The sequence below is a fragment of the Ochlerotatus camptorhynchus genome, unplaced genomic scaffold (genome assembly GCF_037179485.1).
Source record: "Ochlerotatus camptorhynchus isolate MF236.1 unplaced genomic scaffold, CSIRO-AGI_Acam_v1.1 ptg000056l, whole genome shotgun sequence".
NCBI classification, from domain to species: Eukaryota; Metazoa; Arthropoda; class Insecta; order Diptera; family Culicidae; genus Ochlerotatus; species Ochlerotatus camptorhynchus.
Genome location: NW_027040546.1, coordinates 2,998,876 through 3,016,483, shown reverse-complemented (window position 1 = coordinate 3,016,483; position 17,608 = coordinate 2,998,876).

Here is a 17,608-nt window from a genome sequence, read left to right as displayed (position 1 = left end):
TAAAAAGTATCTTAGTTGGTAGTACTGCCACCTGTGGTGTACTAAGTTTTCCAGGAAAATCGAAGTTTTTCCAGGAAAATCGAAGTTTTTCCAGGAAAATCGAAGACAATTTAACCTACGTTTCTGCGAATGTAAGTGAACGAAACTCCGATTTGAGTAGGTTTAATCGGCATCAAGTTGCACGGCTAATGAGAGTTACTCAGTGAGTGAGTCAAATTTTCCTCGATTTTCCAAAAAAAGAAACTTTTTTATAAAAAAAAAATCCGAGCGACATTTTTACTTCTAGACTGAGTAAAATTTTGATCAATTTTTCCCAGATTCAAGCAATTTTTCACTCACTGAGTAATCCCGCTTTTTGCAATGTTGACTCTCAACGGTCGCGTGGAGAGGCAGGGAAGGATTCAAATGAAAAATCCATTCATTTAATTTCAAATTTGTTCGACTCGATTTACACTCGTTGCATTATTCAACGGGTGCACTCGGCGAGTTTCGGCGGAAAAGCAGGACGTGATACTTGTTCCGTGTGTTCGAGATTGCCAGCACCATCCAGTCACAAGCAATGAAGCTACCTTCTTGCCGGTGAACGTGGTCGATTCGATTTTTCTGTGTTGCTGTAATTAAAGATTTCCTCTCCTAGGTGCATTGCAACGGTTTTGGTGGTGACTCCATGATAAATTGTTGGGATGTAGCTTTAATGTAACATGTTATGTAGGAAGCGAAGGACCTCATACGTCCACCCGGACCCTCGGCTGGAGAGCTTTCAAGAATCGAGTCAAGTCTCGGTTAAAACGATGACAGCATAGCACTGAGCTGGTACAGCTGAGCGGTAGTAAACAATGACGTCTTGTTTAAGACATATCTTGGTATGAGATAAGACGTTTTTCCTGGAAATCACGGAAACATCAGGCAGCGAACGAACATTAACAAGTTCAAGCGGATACTTGCCATAGTGAGTGCACAGACAAACAGACATAACACTCACAATTACATTCTTCGCAAGCAAAGCTTTAGCCGACGCCGGTGGTGTAGTGGTAAGCGTGACTGCTTTCTAACACCCCGATGGGTCTGGGTTCGATCCCAGCCGAGGTCGGTGGAATTTTTCTGAGGCATAAAAATCTCTGGTCACGTCTTCCTTCGGAAGGGAAGTAAAGCCGTTGGTCCCGGCCCATGTGTGTTGTTGAGGAATATTTTCTGGATGTGTGACGGCTGTGCGTTTTATTTTCCAATGGACATTTCCGTAGCATGACCACTCGCTGCAAGGATAGTCCCACGAGTGCAGCCGATTCAGAAACGATAAACTCGCTAAAGGATGATATCGCCAAACTAAGTGATGCTGTCGCTACGCTCTCAGCCAAAGTTGAATCTCAACCAATAGCAGATTGCACCTTGTGGATTTCGTTTAAACGATTTGTCAAACAAACCGAGCACACCAAAACGTAGGCGGTTCTGATAGAACTGCTTTTCGTAGTACTCCAAAGCTGGCTAAGAATTATTGTACTAACAAGGCTATGAGTAAAGCCATAAAAACCGTTCAAGTGAATCACGACTTGTTGTGGATTTATCTCTCAGCGTTTGATCCGATGACTACCGAGCAGGATACTATGGAGTTTGGTCGAAAATTCATGAATCTGAACGGTGACCAGCCGAAGCCGAAGATGAAGAAGCTAGTTCCCACAGGCAAGGAAATTTCAACAATGAGATTCGTGTCTTTCAAAGTTGGTGTTAGTAAGGAGATAAAAGGTATTAAGCATGCTACCATGCTTCTGCGTTAATTTTCCTTCAGATGTCACTGCTGTTCTTAATGGTGACATCTATCAAAAATTACGCATACACTTAGTTTCGCTAATTGTTAACAGAGGGCAGTGTGGTCAAAACATACATGGTACTTCTGTATATGCATTTAAATTATCATCCGAAGTCCCTCCATTTTTACATATTCTGCATAAAAAATGCACCCGTAGTTCCTCCTTTTTAAAATATTCTGCGCACCGGAAAGTTTCTAAGCCTCACCCCTAACAGTGGTTTCACATGTTAATCTAAATGCTAATATAGAGGTACACACAAGGGGAAATCAACTCTGCAAACTGTGCCGAAGCACATCGTAGCTCACTGATCGGCACGTTAGGGAACACGATGACGAGTATGACACAGAATATAATATAAAACAGCATCAAGAGATGAACTAGCCTCAGGCTAAAAATCTCTAAAATAAAGATCCCCCGTGTGGACTCCGGGCAGAATAAGAATAGATCCACGGGTCGTCCTTCCCTGTCGTACAAGGCGACTATCTGGACAAGCGGGAGGGAAGGCAAAGACACACAGTAGCAAAAACACCAGCAATACTTGGCCGGTGTAGCTATGGGACTAGCACAATATGAACATAGTACTACCCCTCAGAGCAAGGGAAAGCAGTCGTCTGCTACCTCCTACTAGGCACAATCCCAGGCCATGGGACACTGAACACAAATACATATAACTAACACAAAACCTTTCTCTGTCTACCCAAAACAGCGGACAGTAAAAGGAACTAAGCAAAACAAAAACAAAAACGAACAATAAAAGTGAGAAAAACAAGTGATAATGAAACCAGGTCAAAAAGACACGAAGCCAACAACATCAAAAGCCGCCAAATCGGAAGGCTTCTACGTAACAATGAAGTCGGTCGAGGCTGGCCACAGAGAAATAGACGACCCGTTCGCGGTGGCCGAAACCATCGAAGCGGCAATAGGAGCAGTAATCGAAGCAAGTACAACAAAAAACGGCGACTACCTGTTAAAGGTAAGGACCGAGGAACAGGTTGGGAAGTTGCTCCGGCTTAAGTCCCTCAACAATAAGACAAAAATAAAATGCGAACGCCACCCCACACTAAACAACACTAAGTGTGTAATAGCGCACACAACAATTACAAAAATGGAAGACATAAAACTAGCACAAAAACTAAAACCACAAGGCATCATCGAGGTAAGGAGCATCGGATCAACAGGGAGACTGAAGATACTGACGGTAACCGGGACAACAGCACCGAGCACCGTCAGAATCGGACTCCTGGAGGTCCAGACCATGCCATACCTACCGATGGTGAAGTGGTGCAGAAACTGCAAACAAATTGGACACATAACAGACGAGTGCTCGGGAAAGATCCGATGCGGCCAATGCAGTGGAGTGCACCCGGAAACGGACTGCCAGAACGAGCAATACTGTGGAAATTGTGGAGCCGGGCATAAGCCCGGCAGCAAGATCTGCCCCCTATATACACAAGAGAAGGAAATAATCAAAATACAAACGGACAGGAAGATCTCGCCACGAAAGGCCCGCAAAATATACAGAAACAAGAACACAAGATACATCCCGTTACCCGCGGAAACAGCTGACAATGGATACTTCGGAGCAGACCCCAACACGGAGGAGGAAGCCGAGGAGATCCCGGAGACAGCACCTAAACCTAAACCAAATACACCAGAAGACACAGAGCAAGAGGAGGAGGAGGAGGAGGAACAGATCGACCCAACTCCAACTCCGAGACAGAACAGACCCAACAAACGCAAACCAACCAAAAGCAAGCAACCACAGAAGAGACAATCCCGGAGGATGAACAAGCCCGAGTCCGATGAAGACGTGGACGACTTCATAATGGAAACAGCAAAACAGTATGACAGCGAGGCGGAGCTTCTCTAAGTCATATGATCACCAATAACACCAGGTAATACCTTATAATACCATATAATACCAATACAATACAATACAATGTCCGCCCATAGTTAATAATACACTAAACCTCAATACCATTAACCGAAAGATTCCAGACCATAACCAACCTTAGCACCCGCAGCTAATAAAACAGTGCGGGGTAGAGGAAGGGGTCGACTGCGCGGATGCCTTGGATGTTCGAGGGGATTTGAGTGAGAGGACCACACCTAAGTGTGCTCTTCCCATTCGACCCCTCGGATCATGCAAGGCTAATCCGGGTATGTCGGCCCCTTTTTCTACGAAGAAAATTCTGAAAGCCCAATTGACCTACCACGTGACAAAGTACACCGAACAACCACAACAGAGCAAGATAAAGAGAACACCCAGCCGAAAACAATAACACAAGAACAAAATAAAGATAGAACCCAAACGACTAACTCCACTAAAGAAAATAATGTACCCAACAATAAGAACACATACTCACATAGAACGCACACCATCCGGACATTAACGGATGAAAAAGTCGACCAAAAACAACGACAACCACAAGATAGAACGCAAACCATCTAGGCATTAACAGATGGAAAGAGAAGAGCACAAACATAACGGAGTACAAAAAGCACTCAGTTAGCCCCAACATATGTACTCAACTAGAACGCCTACTATTCGATCATTAACGGATAAAATTGAACAAGTAGAACGCTAGCAGAGTTATTACAAAAAAAAAAAAAAAAAAAAAAAAAAAAACTCAGCTAGGGCAACTACAACTAAATACATAGAACGCTCAACATCCGGGTATTAACGGATGAAGAAATAACACTCAATGATATAATCATTCGGTCAAATCCCAAGGTGTCAGGTGAACCGTGCCGAGGGGATGCATGGCGGAGGACCGGCATTGGAAGCTCTTAACGGAACCTGTAGGGCACCAGGGTACCCCCTACAGTAAAAGTGCCCTTATCACATGATACGGGCTCCATGCGATGGACTGTTCCAACCCGTAACATAAAACAAAAATCTATGGATAACAAATGTAAAATACATAATAGGAGTATAATAACCCCTAACAGAAAAAGGAGCAATCCAAACAATAAGAAAGAAAAGGACAAGGATGTTAACACATCAAGCACAGAGACCATACAACCGAAACAAGCAAGATCGGAGCAGAAAGGACCCAACATAGAAGGCCATACCAATCAAGCTAAACGAAGCAGGATAAGAACCAGAAAGAAAAGCAATAGGAAAAAGACAGAGGAGAAACTAGCAAAGAAGCTAAACAAGACAACCACATCGGAAACCAAAAAGACAATAGCAATACAATGGAACATTTGCGGACTCAGAAGCAAAATTCCAGAACTACAACTACTAACCAATGAATACAAACCAGACATCATAGCACTCCAAGAGACAATGTTCAATGATAAAAAATACGTGAAAAGACTCAACGGAAGCAAGTACAAATGGTACCTAAAACCAGGGCCAAACCCGGCAAGAAACGGAGTAGCCCTAGCCATAGATGAATCCATACTACACGAAGAAATAACACTAAAAACCAAACTAGCATGTAGAACCAAAGGAAAAGTGCCCACGACATACACATCAATATACATACCACCAAGAAAGCAAACACCCAAAGAAACGAAAAAACAACTACAAGACCTAATCGATCAACTACCTAAACCATTCATACTCATGGGAGACTTTAACGCCCACAGTAAACAATGGGGTAGCTTCAAGAATGACAGATGGGGCAAAGCAATACATGAACTCATACAAGAAAACAACTTAGAACTACTAAACAATGGAAATAGCACGAAGATAAGCAAAAACTACACGTGCCTATCGGCAGTAGACATTACCCTAGCATCAGGGGACTACAATAATAACCTCATATGGGAAACAGATATAGACAACAGGGGAAGTGATCACTTCCCAATAACTTTGAGCACAAACAACATAAAAGACAACAACACTGGTAAACCCAAATGGTTAATCAAACAGGCAAACTGGGAAAAATTCCAAGAGACACTAATCAAAGAACTACCACAAGACAGACCACACCACATAGACAAAATCATAAAAACAATCCAAACGGCGGCAGCCATCAGCATACCCAAAACTGACGGCAGAACCAAACACAGAAAGGTCCCTTGGTGGAACGAAGAAGTAAAGAAATGCGTCAAAAAACGAAGAAAAGCACTAAGACGACTAAGAGAACATAAACAAAACAATGACATCAAAAAATCACTAGTAATTAAACTCAAGAAAGCAAACTCCAAAGCCAAGAAAATCATTAGGGAAGCCAAAAAAGAATCATGGTCAGAATTCTTAGATAGCATAAACCCAGATTCAGATCCTAGCGACCTATGGAACAAGATGAATATACTAAGCGGGAAAAAGAAAAGAGATGAAATTACACTCACCGAGGGAACACAAATAATAAGCGACAAAAAGACAATAGCCGACAGACTGGCCAACTACTTCTATGACCAATCGGCAACAGACAAGTACCCAAGTGAATTTCAAAAGAGAAAAGCCGAACACGAGAGCACAACACTAGATATGAACCCACAGGGTCAAACTAAAATATACAACAGAAAATGCTCAATAGAAGAATTGGAAAAAGCACTAAGCGAAGCAAAAGGTAAAGCAGCTGGAATGGATGAAATAAGCTACGAGATGCTAAGAAAACTACCCATCAACACCAAAACAACACTACTTGAGGAGTACAACAGAATCTGGAAGGAAGGGTCCATACCAACAGAGTGGAAAAAAGGACTGGTAATCCCAATTCCCAAAGGAGGAAAAAATAAACATATAGAATCAAACTACAGACCAATAACCTTACTTAGCTGTACCGGCAAAATCATGGAAAAGATGGTCAACAGAAGACTAATAACGGAACTAGAAGAAAATAATAGACTGAACCACAACCAATTCGCTTTTAGACCAGGAAAAAGCACGGATAACTACTTCACAGATCTAGAGAATATACTAATGAAATCCATTCGAAACGGTAAACATGCGGAATGTGCCTTCCTGGACATCTCAAAGGCATACGACAGAGCATGGCGAAGGCCAATACTTGACAAACTATGTGAGTGGGACATAAAAGGGACCATGGCACAATATATACAGAATTTCCTAACTGATAGAACATTCCAAGTAGAAGTGGGAAACACGCGATCAGATACTCAAACACAAGAAAATGGCATACCCCAAGGAGCAACCTTATCAGTAACGCTATTCCTAATAGCAATGAACTCAATTTTCGAACAAGTCAAAATCAACAAAAATATCAAGATACTAGTCTACGCAGATGACATCGTCATAATTGTAATAGGCATAGTTAAAAAGAAACTAAGAACTAAACTACAAAACACGGTAAACAAAATCGTAACATGGGCAAACAACATAGGATTCACAATAGCCCCACATAAGTCTAAGATAATCCACATATGCAGAAGCAACGGTCACATAAAACTAGAAAACATCACAATTAACAATGAAGAGGTACCCCTAGTAAATTGTGCAAAACTACTAGGCGTCACAATAGACTCCAGACTGAACTTCAGAAAACACATATCAGAACTAGCTACCGAACTAAAAAATAGAACCAACTTCATTAAGGCCATTGGTGGAAGATACAAAGGAGCGAATAGAAGAACTTTACTAAGAGTATTCGATGCACTAATCATGTCAAAACTATTATACGGGGCCCACCTATACTATGATGGTTCAGACAACAAGATAAAACCACTCACCCCAATATATAACCAAACAATAAGAACAATAACTGGAGCATTCAGAACATGCTCAATAGCAAACATACTAGCTGAGGCTGGGATCCTACCCCTAAACACAAGACTAAAACTAAATACAATAGACAAGGCCATAAAGAAACTGGAAAAAGCCACAAACAACAAAACCCAAAGATCACCACTAATAGACAGAGCGAACAACTTTGCCATAGAACTAGCCGGTGAGGAAATACCGAAAATAGCTAAAAGAATATACACGCAAGACAGAAAATGGTACAAACAAAAACCAAAAATAGACTGGACAATCAAAAACACCCTAAAAGCAGGAACACAAAACAACATAGTTGCAAAGGTGTTCCTGGAAACAATACAAAAATACCCCAACCATAACAAAATATACACTGATGGATCAGTTAAAGACAATGAAGTAGGCTGCGGCATTGCCGATTATGCCACCAACAAAAGTATAAAGCTAAATAAAATGTGCACTATATACTCAGCGGAAGCTAAAGCCCTGGCATACGCAACAAGACACTCTACATCAGTAGACAAAGATACCATAATCTTCACGGACTCAGCAGGATGCGTAGCAGCCCTCGACAAAGGAAACTCAAAACATGCATGGATTGAAGAGATTGAAAAATACGCGAACAAAAACAGAGTAACGTTCTGCTGGATCCCAGGCCACACCGGGATTACAGGAAACGAACTAGCAGACAAACTAGCAGAATCAGGTAGAACAAGCCAAACAAACTTTATAAAAGTACCGGCACAAGATGCTATAAAATGGTTCAAACAACAAGCTATACGGTCTAACGAAGAGGAATGGTTAAACACAAATACATCATTCCTCAGACAAACCAAACCAACAACACTACCATACAATGACAGGAAAAAAGTCTCAGAACAAAGAGTACTAACTAGAGTAAGACAAGGAAAAACATGGCTATCAGATAGTTATCTACTAAAAAGAACAGACAGACCAAAATGCAGACATTGCAACACCTGGCTAACAGCGGACCACATCATTAGAGAATGCAGAGCGTATGATGCTGAAAGAGAAGAATACAAAACCTCAGATATATCAATATACAATAACACACACGAGAACGAGAACAACCTAATAAACTTCTTAAGAGAAACAGAAACCTTCCACAGAATGTAAAACACAAATAAGAACAACAGATACAAAAAGCGGCAGCAAATCAACACACACAGGGACACAATAAAATGAAATCTCCTCGACCTTACTGATAACACAAACATCCAAGCATACCAAATAGAAACACTAACTGAAACCACAAAACAGGGACGTGGCCATCAAACTGACTAACTAGGCCACGACCAGCCGGACCTTCCATGGCCATCCTGTGTGAGCTTTTCCAGCCCTACCAGCTGCTGCGAAAATTTAACACCCCAGTGCCCTAACGGAGACACCCTTGACGAAATAACTCTATGAGTTAAAAGTCAAGTAAAATGTTAATGCCTGCCTGCCTAAAATAAAGAAAAAAAAAAAAAAAAATAAATAAAACAGCATCACTGCTTTGTGTTGACATTTTGCCAAGCATTGCTAAGGTTTACTACTTTGCTTACTTCAAAGCAAGGGGGAAGTTTTCTTTTTCAGTTTAAGAATTTTTGTCAGGTTGTTCCAAATCATAATAAAAGATCACACAATTGACGAGACTCTCCGTGCCCTGGGGATGGGGAAAGTCTACAGGGTATTTGACGGCAGTCCATAGATTTGGAAGTATGTATGTTTTGGGGGAAACCCAAACAAATTAGTCAGAGTCAGAGCCACGTAGAATAGGCCTGCTAACCCCAGATGGCCGGACAGAATGCAAATTGTAAAGGTAAAGAGAATTGCAGAATCCAGTTCCAATTGCAGCATTGATGTATGGTGCCAACAAGAGCCCGGTGCAGACCGGTCCTGCCATTCTGTCTGTCTGCAACCACAGCAGTTTCTCCCGGATAACCACTCGGTACGATTGATGGTCCACCTTATTCTATGGACTGAACCATCTCGGAGTTTAGATTGACTGTGGAGGCTGGTGGAGTTTAGTGGATCACGTATTAGCAACATTAAGAAGGATTATGTTTGTAGAATTGAAAAGGTAACCACACCGGAGGTGACGAAGCCAACCTGAATTGCGGTATTAATAAACGCAACCGGATCCGGCAGCAGTTTCAAGGCTATAAATATGAAAATCCGGCAAGACCAAGCAAGGATGAAAAATATGAATGAATAACAAGCAGAGACAAAGCGGAGCAAACGTTGGCAACCGGTATCAAGATCCTGGACCAGCATTTGGATGCTGTTGAATATTAGTCGATGGAAGATGTGGATGAACGAATTAAAAGTAAGAAGTTGAGAGTCATCAGAAAGACGAAGAAAAGCAATACTAGTAAATTTTAAATTCGTCAATGAACAATCTCAGTGGTTTGGGCCTCCTATTTATTTATTAGGGTGTTCAAAAGTTCACAGTCATGGAAAATCACAGTAGTTTGGCTATCTCACCAACATTTGTATAGCTCAGTTAGACGAATTTAGTACTCAACAGCGACTGCTGGCATTAGGAAGCTACTGAAGGTCTATTGCTGCTTCTACTATCGCCGGTGAGAATTTTAGGTCTAATCCTTCCTGATTGCCCGAGTAGCATGATGGTAATGTAGAGGCACATCTTCCACTTTCCGGTTGAGTACTTATGATACAGGATTCAGTAGACGTCTACCAGAATGACACCCGGTACAGAACTTCCTTCTCGTGGGTGGAAAACTTCTGCCATCAGTCACCCTTCTCCTTCTTGTGGAGGGGCAGAGCTTCGAGGTTGGCAATGGTCATCGTATACTGGCTAACCAATGAGGTGGCACCTCTATCTCAACTAATAACAAGTATCCATAGCGAGCATAGACGCGGGCCCACGCTCTGGGCCCGCTTAGATTGATATGTGATCACATGTTTATGCTAGCTACGAAAAGATGGCAGCATGTCAGGCCCTTGCGGCTAACAGTTCCAGCAGTGGCCGATGATCTAGCGCTTGTCAATTTTCTCATTAGTTTGGCATCGTTGAACCAAGAGGAATGAATGTTCTACAAAAAAAGACTCACATGCGTGTTATTTGATGCTCATTTTACTTATAAACAGGACGGGCACAGTGGTTACCCTCGTAATACTATGCAATATGCACACAAACAACTCGTTTAATCTTCTTCTTCTTCTTTTTTCCTTTATTTAACGTCGGTCTCTGTTCCGCAATCTAGTGCCAATCACCGACGGACATCGATTGCCATCCATTGACGGCAATTGAATGTGCAGGAAGGCAGCTTCCACACCTGCGTAGGATATCGCACCCATTCAACACACACATGGGTCAGGACCAACGGCTTTACTCCCCTTCCGAAGGAATACGTGACCAGAGATTTTTATGCCTCAGAAAAATCCCACCGACCTCGGCTGGGAACTGGGACCGTGAGAACTTGAAAAGGTAAACAAAAAATATAAATGTCATAACTGCAGGGATGCCAAACTCATGGGCTACTAAGACTGACAGCCTGATTGCATAGCTTTTGGCACAGATAAATACTCGACACGGATTTAGATGTTCAGGACTCTATGTTGTAGTCTGTGAAAGGGAAATCAGAAATAGAGTGTCTTCAAAATACATGGCATGTTGGGAGATTGAGCTCGTGAGAGCGAATTTTCTCTCACAATTTTGAATTTTTTGCTCTCTGGGGCAGGGCGTCACAATCAGGGTTGTTAATCGATAACTCGATAACGACTTTTCGTTAACGTCTGAAACTGGAAATTCTCATAGCAGGCGTTATCGAAAAGACGTTATCGAGTTATCGATTAACAACCATGGTCACAATATCAGCTTCAATCGACCAAATCGATGCGAAGAAGAGACTGCTGGCTTTCTTTTTCTTTTTATTATTATTATTATTTATTAACGACACTTTACCATCATCGTGGCATTCGTGTCGGGTTTCTTTTTCTGTTAAAGTCGAACAGCTTCGCAGCATTCTAGAACCTCAGTCGGCGTGCACAAACATATGTTCTATCGCTTGTCTCTCTTTCTCCCGTCGCTCCATTGGTCTTCCTTTCAAGCTTCGGTGAAACGGATGAACGAAAGAGCGCTCGACTTTGATAGTTTTCTCTTTCATGAAACACATCAACAGGGGTTTCATGACGTATGTGACGGAAAATGAAATTACATATTTAAAGCATTTCGCACGTGAAAACACTTGAAGATTACACGTAATATGTTTAATTTATCTTCCATCCACATATTTATCTAAAAAAATGAACGAAAACGACCATTCGTTGGGACAATATCAAGCCGTTCCCTAGTGGCGTCCCAGCCAACAAAATGTGGGAAGAATGGAACCGGTATATTGAAAATTTTGAAATCGCGGCCTCCTTGAGCAATGCAAATGACCCGGTCAAAAGAACTCAGCTGCTGTTTCTGTCTATGGGACCGGACCTACAGGAAATCGTTCGAGCCGCCAAGCTGCGTCCTAACCTGGGAGATGCAAGTTGCTACAAAGTCTTTGTAGCGAACATTCACGATTACTTTCGGTCCATGACGGACACGGCCGCAGAGCATGAAGCTTTTTCATGCATGAAACAAGAACGGGGTGAGTCCGCAGTGGCTTTTCACGCGCGCCTAATGTGCAAGGTACGCCTGTGCAACTACAGCGCTGAAGATCAGGATCGGTTCGTGCGAGCGCAACTCCTAAAAGGTTTGAGAAATAAGGAACTGGTTAAAATGGCTAGAACCTATGGACATGAGGTGAACTTCATCGTACAGGCAGCAACCCGTGACGAGGTGTACGAAGCTGAAACTGCCCAGCCGGCGGATGCCAACGTGTTCGAAGTGAGCAACCGCTATGACTCAAACCGCAAACCGAACAGGAAACACAAAGCTCCAAGCGAACGCGATGGCGAACCACCCGTGAAACACCGTCAATATGATCATGGCCAAGGCCGACGTTCGCGTTGTACAAAGTGTTATCTGATGAACCACAGGAACGGTATTTGTCCAGCACTACAGAGAAATTGCAACAGTTGTGGTAAACGCGGTCACTTTGCGGCGGCCTGTCGCAAAAAACGTGTAAATGCTATCCATTACAAGCGAGAGGACCCAGGAAGTGACCTATCCGATGATGCACAGGAAGAAACCAAACAGGTACTGAAATGTTAAATCCTATTCACATTCCATTGAAATGGAAATCAATTAAACGAATAATACTATTACAACAACGTGTTTTACTCCTTTTTAGTGTGTTAACGCTCTCTCCTTGGAAGACGTCTTGATTGGGTGTAGCTTGGGGTCATCGAGCCCGATCCGCTTTCTCATCGACTCAGGTGCTGACGTGAATGTAATTGGTGGGCAGGATTGGGAACGCCTGAAGCATGAATTTGACTCAGGCAAAGCAAAATTTAAAATGATTGAGCTACCCAATAGGGGAATACACGCGTACGGTACTAAGGATCCAATGCTTGTGGAATGCACGTTTGAAGCTAAAATTGTCGTAACAGATGTCATCAAACCCCCTATCACTGCTATCTTTCATGTTGTACGCCGAGGACTCAGGTCGCTTCTAGGTCGCTCGACAGCCAGCGACATGAGGTTACTTCAGATTGGGTCAACCGTTAATACTTGTGAAACCTTGAACGACGAGGGAAAATTCCCGAAAATGCCAGGGGTCATGGTCAAGTTTAGTGTGAATAAGACGATCACCCCGGTGAAGAACGCGTACTATAACGTACCAGCCGCCTACAGGGATGGAGCAAGGCGCAGGTTGCATGAGACGGAAACGCGTGGTATAATCGAAAAGGTTACTTTGGCACCCACCTGGATCAGTGGAATGTCAGCCGTTTCAAAGGGGAAGAACGATTTCCGTCTCGTGGTGAACATGAGGGCTCCAAATAGAGCCATTAACAGAAAATACTTCCGGCTCCCCCATATCGAGGAAATGAAAGTTAAACTTTATGGAGCGAAATATTTTTCGAAGCTGGATCTTAGCAACGCGTTTTACCATCTTGAGTTGTCAAAGGAATCGAGAGATTTGACAACTTTCTTAACCGAAGACGGCATGTACAGATTTACCCGCCTCATGTTTGGGGTAAACTGTGCTCCCGAGGTTTTCCAACGGGAAATGACGCGTGTACTGAAGGATGTAGGCAACATAATCATATACATAGACGACATCCTCATATTTGCGCAGACGCTAGAAGAACTTCGACAATCTGTTGCAAAGGTTCTGCAAATACTGAGGGAGAATAACTTGACCCTCAATACATCGAAATGTGAATTCGATAGAACTAGGGTCAGGTTCCTTGGTCACGAGCTGGACGCTGAAGGCTTCCACATAGACGAAGAGAAGATCAACAGCGTGCGAAACTTTCGAGAACCGGCAACACTTTCGGAACTAAGAAGCTTCCTGGGGTTGGCTTCGTTTGTCAGCCCATACTTAAAGAACTTCGCAAACATTTCAAGCCCTCTATGGGCCATGACAACCTCAAAATCATGGACGTGGGGACACAATGAAAGGGAAGCGTTCAACTTAATTAAGCAGCAGATCCTAGAAAGTACGGTATCATTAGGATACTTTTCTGAGAACGACAAGACAGTCCTATACACCGATGCGTCACCAGTGGCTTTGGGAGCTGTGCTAGTGCAAGAGAGTGATCGGCACACACCAAGGATAATTAGCTTCGCTTCGAAGGCTTTAACCACCACAGAAAGAAAGTATGCCCAAAACCAGCGAGAGGCACTGGGCGCAGTTTGGGCGGTCGAACACTTTTCTTTTTACCTTCTCGGGAGGCATTTCACACTGCGCACGGACGCGCAAGGAGTTGCGTTTATCCTGAACCGAACACGAGAAGAATCAAAGCGGGCCCTTACCCGAGCCGACGGCTGGGCACTCCGATTGAGCCCGTACAGCTACGATGTGGAATATGTCCGTGGCCGGGACAACATCGCCGACTCCTCATCAAGGCTGTATTGTGGCGAAGATGAACCGTTTGACGAAGACGCAACCCCATGGGAGATCACAAACCTTGAGGCAAACAGCATAGAATTTTTGACGGAACAGGACATCAGAGACGCTACCACACAAGACGAAACGCTTCAAAAAGTAACGAGTGCTTTGGACACAGGTACGTGGACTAAAGATATGCGAACGTATCAGGCTATACAGAATGACTTGACCATGCACGACGGCATCCTTATTAAAACCGGCTGCGCCGTTATACCTCAGTCGCTCCGGATGAAGGCTTTGGAGGTCGCGCACGTAGGCCATCCGTCAACAGCTAAGATGAAGAGCATAATTAGGCAGCGTGTGTGGTGGCCCCTAGATTTCAAAAGATGTTCAAAGATGGGTTGAAGCATGCAAAACATGTGCCATGAACGGGAAACCAGAAAAACCGACCCCAATGGAGCGTGTTTTCGTCCCAAGAACCGTTTGGGAAACAATAGCCTTGGACTTTAATGGCCCCTATGTCAAGTTCGGGGGTATTTCTATTCTCGTAATCGTCGATTACCGGTCTAGGTACCTCTTAGCTAGAGCAGTAAAATCCACCAGCTTTGAGTTCACCAGAAAGGTACTTGAAGAGGTGTTCGAGAAAGAAGGCTACCCCAAATGCATCAAGACAGATAACGGGCCGCCGTTTAATGGCGATGACTATAAAAGCTACTGACTACAGCGAGGAATTATCACGGTTTACTCCACTCCCTTGTTTCCACAACAGAACGGGTTGGTGGAATCGTGCATGAAAGTGATAAATAAGGCGATGGTCGCAGCTTCGATCGATAAAACAAATTTCGTCGAAGAACTACGGGAAGCAGTTAATGCGCATAACGCTGCGGCGCACAGCATCACTAAAGTACCACCGGAAGAAGTCATGCTTGGACGTAAAATCAAGCGTAAGCTTCCTCTCTTGCGAGACGGGAAAGCAACATTCGATGAGGAACTATTCGAAAAAACCGACCGAGAATCGAAGCTTTCAAGTAAACTTCGTGAAGATACCCGACGTGGTGCTCGGAAGTGCAGGGTAAAGCCTGGAGACATGGTAATCGTCGAACGACACATCCGCGCGAAAGGAGAATCTCGTTTTGCTCCTAAACGGTATACAGTCATTCAGGAATGAGACGGCAGTCTTGTCCTCAATGACGATGAAGGGCAGGTATTAAAACACCATGTTTCCCAAACAAAAAAAGGTATCTCCTTGGCGCAGCAGTAGTAAATCAGCAGACACCGAGCAATCCCGCCGGACTTCCACTAAACCAGCTGAGGCACCAGAGACAACACGAACAGTTCGTCAACCAGCAGACACCGGGAAGATTTCCACCAAATCAGCTGGAACAACAGCGACAACGCGAGCAGTACGTAAAAGAAAAGCTCCTTCGCACCTGAGTGATTACGTTAGATTGATCGATAACAACAGCACAAGATGATCAGTTGAGCCTTCGATTCAGCCAGCTACAATGAAATCAATATTAATAATAAACAATCATTTCCTTCATACCTAATTCCAATGGATTTCTGCCTGCAGTAATAAAACTTTTCAAATAAATCCGAAGAAAATTGCAAGTTATTTCACTTTGTTCTGCTCTGAGTTCAATTTCTGATTTGCAGGATTTGTAGACGAATGAAAAAAATTAACAGCTGAACCCAATGTAAAATATATGGGCTATGACGCACGTGCACGGTAGGGAAAAAGTACCCAAAATCGAGTTATAGTTCCGAATACTACACGGTAAGAATTATGTACAAACTCATAAGAAGAAAAAAAAAAGATTTTGGAACCAAATCAATGGCTCGATCAATGACCCATTTGCAAAAAAGGAATCTCAATAACTGATGAGCGAAACTACCCACACAAGAGTAAGGGAAACGCACCAGTATTGGTCATGTTCCTATTTGACCACCTTTTTGATGGTTTCCATAATTTCAAGATGTTAAATTGCATTCAATCTCTTGGTACAAATCACATTCGTCGGTGCACTTGCCCTAGTACCGATGATGTATATATAGAGAGAGGTGCTGCAGATCGTCAAATGCGGTATTAACCCAAACAAAATGGGTATGGTGAGTATTGAAAATCTCCGTAGAATTATAATAGCCAAGATAACGAAGTACCACGATTTGGCAGAAGAGTTGAAAATAGAACGAGAACTCAACAGCATGCATAAGGCAGTTATTGGAACCCGTAACATTGTCTGACAGTTTCTGAATCATAATAACTGAACCAACTGAACCAAACAAACTACGATATAAGAAAACCGGTGAACGAGATCCACAGATGTTAGGCTTGGTCGAGGGTTTAGTACAAAGATAACCTGGGACAGTTGAAATTTTTCAGCAAATTTTGTTGTGAAGTGCCAGTACTCTATAATAAGTAAATTAAAGAGATTGTATTTCCATTTTATTCTGAGGAAGGGAGATGTGTGGGCTGAATATGTCTTAGTGTTGCATGAACTGAAGTTGGGCGAAATACCCTGTGACGAGCTTGGAGAGCAAACTCTACACAGACCAAGCATGAACCATGAGAACCGCCATCGCACTTGGCTTTCCATCTTCAGTGCTCGAAAAGGTAAGACGTGTTTCCGCAGACTAGCCAGCAACAGCGCTGGGTGATTCCTAGATGGCCAGTCGGAGCTTCACAAAAGCGATGAGGAAAGCAACGACGAGAAGATCCACAGCCAGCGTTTCCTTCTAAGCGTGCTTCTTTTTCATTATCATTTCTTGCTGATAGTCTAGCAAGGTGTTATAGAAATGAAGCGTTGAACACGTTTGTATGAGAGAAACAAAACTCGAGTTCATTTTAGAGCTTCGAAAATGTAGAACCCTGCTCTGGGGACTGGTAGTAAAGCAAGAAAACCTGTTTGGGGAATTTTTTAAAATTTAATTGTAGCTCGTTTAACAATAACTTCTGGGAATTAGGTGCACGACAGGGTCCATGAATGGCTTCTTACGGCTGTTGTTCACTTTTTCTTTACCTGAATATGCATCGAAAGCGAATTATTCCCACTTCTCTCAATTTATATATGGAGATTTTTACTACTTCTTACCAGCGAAACAGCGCCATCTTTGTGGAAAATGGTCTTACGATATGATTAATTGTGCTATGTGCCGATTCCTGGCCAGAAGCTATC